Source organism: Periophthalmus magnuspinnatus, chromosome 10, assembly GCF_009829125.3.
Source record: "Periophthalmus magnuspinnatus isolate fPerMag1 chromosome 10, fPerMag1.2.pri, whole genome shotgun sequence".
Lineage (NCBI taxonomy): Eukaryota > Metazoa > Chordata > Actinopteri > Gobiiformes > Gobiidae > Periophthalmus > Periophthalmus magnuspinnatus.
In genome coordinates, this window is record NC_047135.1 from 15903151 (window position 1) to 15911057 (window position 7907).

General features: G+C 40.7%; 1 protein-coding gene across 1 annotated transcript in view; it reads left to right on the top strand.

The window, feature by feature from the left end:
* cenpp (centromere protein P) overlaps window positions 1-7907 on the top strand; it is a 91361-nt gene that overhangs the window by 55188 nt on the left and 28266 nt on the right. The gene's annotated exons all lie outside the window — the stretch shown is intronic.

Consider the following 7907-nt stretch of genomic DNA (forward strand, 5'->3'; position numbering starts at 1 on the left):
AGGAGGGGAGACATGTAGGGGTGGAGGACCTTCCCCTTATTAATTATACAGACTGAGAGGAGGGGGAGAAACTGAAGAGGGAGAAGAGGAGTGAGAGGGTGGAGGTGGGAGAGAAGAGGGTAGAGGAGCTGCCTCATTACACAGATTGAGAGAGAGGTGGGGGATAAAGGAACTGCCCCAGCAGTACAAGCTGTAGGGGTCTTCCCTAGAGTTGAGAGGAGACAGACTGAGGGAAAGAGAGGAGAGAGGGATTGATGGGAGACTGAGAGAAGGGGAAAGATGGGGAGGTGTAGGACCTGCCCCATTCCACTGTATGAAAACATTGTGAGTAGAGGGGTGAGAAGGACAGAGCGGAGAAAGGGATAAGGAGGACAGAGTGTAGAGAGATGGGAGAGGAGGGAGAACAGGAGGAGAGATGTGAGAGTGGGATGAGGAGGACAGGGGAGAGGAGGGAAAAGAGCAGAGAGAGAGGGATGAGAAGGGAGAGGAATGAGAAGAGGAAGAGGCTTGGTGGCTGGGAGGTCTGATGTCATGTGTGAAGATGTGAATGAACTGAAGGAAAGAATGAATTAAACTGAACCACACGCTGCTCATGGACCGACAGACGAGACACAAAACCCACTGGAGCCAAGGCACGAGGTTGACGAGACCTGTTATGTTTGACTTCTATGCACACGGTAGCTAGCGCGGAAACAGTTGATACATTGCAGTGACATCACACTGGGGGTGTTCTGCCTGTATGCCTGTGAGGGAATGTTCTGCAGTTTCCCTGGTGACACATTAGCAAACATTGCCAAAGAAAAAAACACAAAATACAAAATAGATTTAACAGGAGCTTGTGGTCAATACAAGCGTTCATGGTCCTGCTTATGTGTTTGTTTTTCAACAAAATGTGAGAAACAGTTAGCTAATACTACCCAGCGTGTGACTGTAATGTTATTTGAGAGAGCCTTGTATAATGGCAGAAATCAGCACACCTGTTGTAGTGCTATCTAACTTGGTTCTTCATGGTCAGATTTGTGTTAAAACCATAGACTGTATAAAGAAGTGGACTAAGTGAGTGTGACATCACCCATAGCATTTCACTCCAATGAAATGAAGCCCATTGGGGCTAGCAGTTATATGGGTGAATTTGGAGCCAGGCTTCATATTTGAAATTTCCGACTGCGAGTATCATAGCAACCAAAGAGCCAGCAAGTGAAGCTGTTGAAGGTAATTTTTCTTGCTAAGTGCCCGCCCCCTGCTAAACCAGTGGTACGTATCAATCAAACCTGTAGCTAACTTTAGCGGTAGCGATCTTGGGGAAAGAAGGCAGCTGATTTGTCTCTTATTAATGTTCATATCTTGAGTTGATATGATACAATAGCGAAATAAACCAGGATCACATAGAGTGGGTCAGTACGAACATTTTAAGACCAAAATGACGAGCCTGAAGCCAGCATTTATGGATAGAGGGGCTACAGTTTTCTAATGTAAAGTGAATTGGAGCCAGAGTCGAAGGAGCTGGAAGTGCAGCCCATGATCACTTTCTATTTGGAACGTGGTGGCTAGCAGGTTAGCTGTGTCCATTTATATGTATTGTCTATGGTTAAAACAAAGCTCAGATTAAAGTTTATGGTTGCTAGGTAATATTATATCTTCTCTGGGTGCTTGCATCACCATCACACTGACATCTCCATCTTGTTTGGCTCAGTGAAGTTTAGATTTACTGCAGAGTGCTTCTGTTCCTCTTCAACTTCTGTGTTAAAATATCACACATGATTCTTCTCTATAATATTCACGTGAGTGTCTCTGGGGCTCACACAGCTCTACAGATAATCAGCAGTGCATCATTAGCGCTCTGAAGTGTGAACTGCATTAGAACACTCCACTCTCTCGCTGCTCTTGGAGACTCGGAAACTCTGAGTCCCTCAAGAGTGGCTCAAGCCAAACCAGGACATATTTGAGCCCCGCTTCAGTGAGCTCAGCAGAAACAGTGGAAAAGTGGACAGAAAGCTCCAGAACGCAATGGGGTTTACACAGGGGAGGGAGGGGGGACGGGGAAATGGGTGGGAGAGGGGTATGGAGTAAAGGGGAGGGGGAGTATGGGAAGAAGGCGAGCGAGGGGGAAGGAGGAGGGTTGGGGGGTACAAAGAGGAGGGAGGGTGTGTTCACATATGGGGATTGTGATAGAATGATATCATTGTCATAAAAATGTTCAAGACAATAAGGTGTCCAAGTATTTGAACATGTGAGTGCTTAAGTCTAAGCCGTTTGCCCTTTTAGGTTTTCACAGTAAGAATTACTATTCTGTTTGTAACAGACATGTAATAAGTACTAACAGTTAAGTTCTGTGCCTTACCTTTGGTACTAATTTATGCTGATTTGTACCTGAATTGATTTAGTCCCATAGACTGTATACACAAATGGACATAGCTAACCTGCTATCTGTGTTCCAAATAGGAAGTAAGCATGGGTGCAGTTCAGCTCCATTAACCTTAGTTCCAATAAATTTTCTATTGAAAAAACTTGTCACTCTCTTTGTAATTGCTGCTGTCAGGCTCATCATTCTGGCCTTAAAATGTTTGTATTTACCGACTCTACATGTCTTGTTTTTTATTTCCCTAAATCAAGATATGAACATAAATATCAGACAAATGAGCTGCCCTCTTTAGCCAAGGTTGCTCCCGCTACCATTAGAAACAGGTTTGATTGACAGCGTTCTTAAGCTCCCGCACTGCTGATTTGGTAGGGGCTGAGGGGGAGGGGTGTTACCTTCAACACCCTCACTCTGAATTGGTTGCTTTGATACTTGTGGTCAAGGATATTGTTTTTAAAGGGCTTAATTAGTCGCAGTCTTTGCAATTTCCTAATTGCGACCATTCAAATTATGATTACAATTTGATTAATCTGATGAATGGTATTCACTATCAAGCGTCTCTAATGACTTACTAAAAGGATGCAATTTCAGTTAAAATGTTTGCAGCCTCATTTCAGGCACCTAAAATAATGACAGCGTATTGTGTTTGTACCCCTTTGAAACTTGAATGCCCCCTCAGCCAGTTTGGTCGGCACCCGAGCTTGGTTTTAGCCATATTTAAACTGTTTCACACAGAATTTCAAAGATTACAGAATGTTTCCTTGTGTGACAAAAAACGTTTTTCGGTTTCATAATTTTTTCCAGTCATGTTTTGTTTTCTCCTCACTCCTTTCCACTGACGTCTAAATCATGAGTCACATCACTGTGAGCGCAGCCAGAGAACGTCAGAGCTCACCTGTTTAAAGTGTTACTATAAAAACACATACACAGGCCTATGTCTATGTCCATATACACATGTGCAGGTGAAGTGTCTCTGTCCACACACATATGTACTGGTGAAGTGTCTATAAATGTCCACACACAAATGTACAGGAGAAATATCTCTGTCCACACACGTACGGGTGAAGTATCTCTGTCCACCCACATTTACGGGTAAAGTGTCTCTGTCCAGACACACATGTACAGGTGAAGTGTCTCTGAATGACTGATGGACAGTGTAATCATCATTGCACATGGGGACTCTCATATTCCCCACGGTATTATTCACTGCTCTGTCTCAGCTTTTAGAAACTCAAGGAAAAAGTTACGTTAGGTTTGGCCCCAGTTCAGACAATAATCAGTCTCTAAACGCCAGCACCAGTTTCTCAGATCAGACCTTCATACATTTCTGTGTAGATCCTCTTCAAGCATTTTCACACTTCCAATGAACTTCCAATACTTTTATGTTCCAATGAACATAAAAGCACTTCCTGTGAGCCAAGAGTTTTTATATCTTTACTTTATTAAATTTTACTGAAAAGAACACTTCACATCAGGCAATTCATAATGTGCCAGTCTTGGAATACATTGAATTGTTGCCTAACACCAGTCCTACCATCCATGCCCAGGATCCTCAGGGCTTTGGCGTAGTAAGAGGAGGTTGGTTGTGGTAAAACTGAATAAACAGAACTGTAGGCCTTTAGTCATTTAGTGGATTAATTGGTCGATGTTAGCTTAGTTGAATATTTTTTAATTTATATTGTAAGGATTTATATAGACTCAGCAGAAAGGAGAAGTTACTGAATGAGTGATTTAGCTCAAGGCTGATTAAACTCATTATTCACAAGTTGAATCTGTCTTTATATAATTACATTGTTTCCTAGTACTTTTTTGCAGAAATAGTTGTTTTTGCATGAACTCTCATGCAGGTGTAGCCTTGTGAGTGCAGTTTGAATCAGATACATAGGGATACGTAATAGTTGCAACACGTTTTGTCACGCTCCCTTTTTAGTCAACTAATAGATCGGCAGTACATGTCTTTAGTTGATTCACTTGCAGCTTGTCTCTGCATCTTAATCCCAAATACAGATAATAATAATGGCTTACACTTGTAATGCGCTACACTATAGTCATTATTCATTCATTTCCACACTTGGTGATGGTAAGCTACTATTGTAGCCACAGCTGCCCAGGGATAGACTGACCGAAGCGAAGCTGCCAATCTGCACCATCAGCCCCTCCGACCACCACCTATCATTCGTGCACACACCACTTTCATACTAGGCAATGTGGGTGAAGTGTCTTGCCTAAGGACACAACGACAGAACTTGGTCTGAGCCGGACTCTATCCTCTGAGTTGGGGAACCAACACTCTAACCACTGATCCACTGTAGCCCCAAATAGGTTTCATGTCATTGGGTTTTGTGTTTACAACTTCACTATATGAAATATGTTACCTTTAGTTTAATAAATAGTGCACAATAATGTTGTCCTTGGAGCTGATGATATAACAGAAGCACTGAACTGTTATCCAGGTAGAGCTTGAGCTGTGACACAGGCAATGTTTTGAGAATCATTTATTTAGAATAATTTATTTCATTCACAAAACACAAAAAACAGATTCAGATTTCTGAAATCTTGTAGGGTTTATTTAAACTTTTTTCAAACATGTTTATTTTTACTACACAACTGCAAAACTGTAGTCTCATTGTGCTGATCTGATGTCCTGGTTTAGACCAGTTTAGCCTGGTTTCTTATTTACTACTGTTTTTGTACTGGGTTTGGCCTTGATTTAGTCCTGATTGTGACCCTATTTTAGTCCTGGTTTAGTTTGGATTTCAGCCGTGGTTTAGTTTAGACCCTGTTTAGGCCCTGGTTTAGACCTAGTTCAGTCCTGCCTCAGTCTTGGCTCAGCCCTGGATCAATCCTGGTTCAACCCTGGTTCAACCCTGGTTTAGACACTGATTCAGTCCAGGTTCAGTCCTGGTTCTGGCCTTGGTTCAGTCCTGATTCAGCACTGATTCGGTCCTGTTTCAGATCCTGGTTCAGTCCTGGTTTAGTCCTGGTTCAGGCCCTGGTCCAGACTGGGTCCTGTTCTCTCTTAGATCATGGATTCCTTCTCTTTATTGCCTCCCTGTGAGAGTGTTTATGTGGGCATTCCTTCCACTGTACATTATTACAGAACATTAGCATGAGTCTGCGGTCTGAGCTGTTTTATGGCTTTGGGAGAATTCACTCACTTTCCTTCAGGATCTCCCTCACCTCAGCTCTTTCTAATGTAAAGAGAGTGGTTCGGCTAAAAGTGAAATAACATTTTTCATTCAATAGTTTTGTTTAAAAGACCTGCAAATGTATAATCTAGCTAACCCAGGTTTCAGTTTTCTCTCCCAGTGAAAGGTTTTATTAGAATATTCTACCAGTGTTAGAATATTCTACCAGTGTACCCATATTTTGTTCAGACTATGGTGGGAATGCAGCATCCCCTCGTTTATTGCGGGGGTTATGTTCCAAAACGAACCCGTGATAAACACAATCCGAGTAGAAAACTTTATTTTTTACAATTATTATATATATTTTAAGGCTGTAAAACCTGTCTCCACACACTTCATACACGTTTCTCAGACAGGCATTAACATTTTCTCACATTTCTCTTGTTTAAGTTCAACCTTCATAGATTTTTAAAAATAAGCACAGTATTATAGAACAAAACCAAATACTATACTGTACTACTATACTGTAAATAAAAATGACAGCTTTTAGAAATACCGTAACAAATTTTATTTTAATGATCAACCTATGAAGCTGGACCCATAAGAAATGATTAATAGTGTCTCATGCATATTTCACAGTTCCTCTGACTAGGCCTCTTCGTCCTGGCGCCGCTCCGCTGTAATGTCTCAATGTTCTTTTTCCTGCACTGATCACTGATCCACAAAGCTAAAGCAGACTCCATCCGCACAATGGTTATAACCCTTTTTGCATCCTTGTTAAAACTTATTGCTGCTGACGTCCTTATGTCTCGTGTGGATGCACGTCTTGTCTGCGCTGCGTTTCTGCGGTGCATTTCAAAGTATCAGAGCGGTGTGAATCTGGCGTTGATGCTGCGCGTCTTGAGCGTTCAGGTGTCAGACGCTCTGTTCGTGCATCCAAAAGCTGAAAAAGTTAAACTTTTTGGCAATTTACACACAGCGTCAACCAATCAGAGATTACACTTTAGTGACAAAGCAACGTCATTATCCAGAACAAATAGAAAGACATCAGCCACAAACTAGCGGCAACTTTATTATACTGGGCGCACCGGGTAGCATAAAGGATAATCATGGACCTAGACACGCTGCCTCAGAGCTAATCGCCTCCGTTGATGTTTTATGTAATAAATACACTAAAGTAACTCTCTCAACCTGGTCTGCAGTGTTCACAAAGACACAGGGAAAACAAATGTGTTCTTGACGCCTCGAGTCACACTGCTAGCATCGAACATATTATGTAAATTTGACTGGACACATTCTGTGCTGTACAGGAGACGCGGCATGGCCCTTACCCAATCAGGACACAGAACACAATGTGCCTTCATACACTGTAAAAAAAAAACCTTGCAAATTTGCGCCCAAAAAAATCTGCGAGACCGCGAAAAGTGAACCGCAATATAGTGAGGGAACACTGTAATCATTTTCTTTCATACAATTTGTGGTGTTTAAAGTACATATGAGAGGTTTTGATGAGAAATCTAATTTTTTATCTTTTTTTTTTTTTTTTTTTTGGTGGGATAATGCCTGTTATAAATAGATATAAATGATCGTAATTTGTGAAGAAAAGTTGACAAAAAATGTTGAAAAATAGAGGAAATAGAGAGTTTTATTTTAAACAGTTCCATATTGATGACATTACACTAGGGAAAATTCTATCCAAAACTTTGGTGCAATTTACATATAAAACATTAGACAAAAACAAAATAAAGATTGAAAATGTGAAACCTAAAACACTGCCAAACTTTGAAAACAGTTTTTAAATGTTTTGTAAAATCTTAAAATTAATGATCTCAACTGTGTTTTAGTAAAACTGTCCATCCTGTCATAGGAACTTTAAGCCCTCTTTTTGAACAGTGTAGTTATTGTTTATGTGAATGACAAAACAAGGGAGCAACAAAGTGAGATTTTGTTATCCCAGTGTTTCTTGCATGCTCTTTTTAGACTATGTGGGAGAATTTTAGACTATAGTCTCTTCTATTAATGGGAAAACACTGCTTTACAAAAAACATCTCTATTTACACTGTATCTTGCCAGTCAGTTCCATTTTTAGTAAACTGTTCTACTTTTAGCCTTGAGCTATCTCTATTTACATTTCCTCCTTGATTCGGTCCAGTTTTGTAGCTATAATGTAAAGGCACATCTATGTTGCCAATAGAGGGCATGCAAGATGCTAAATGAAGTGCAGCCCTTTACTCAGACATGGACAGGTTATGAAATACTTTGACTACACTACAGTGAATTTAAGATCAGTGAATTTTTCCCTCTCTATCTGAAGTTCAGTATCGATAGGCCTTTATAACTCTATGGGAGAATTACTGTTTTTGAAAGAACTCCAAATTTCTGATCCATAAATGTTGAACAATATCATTGAACTTTGTGCC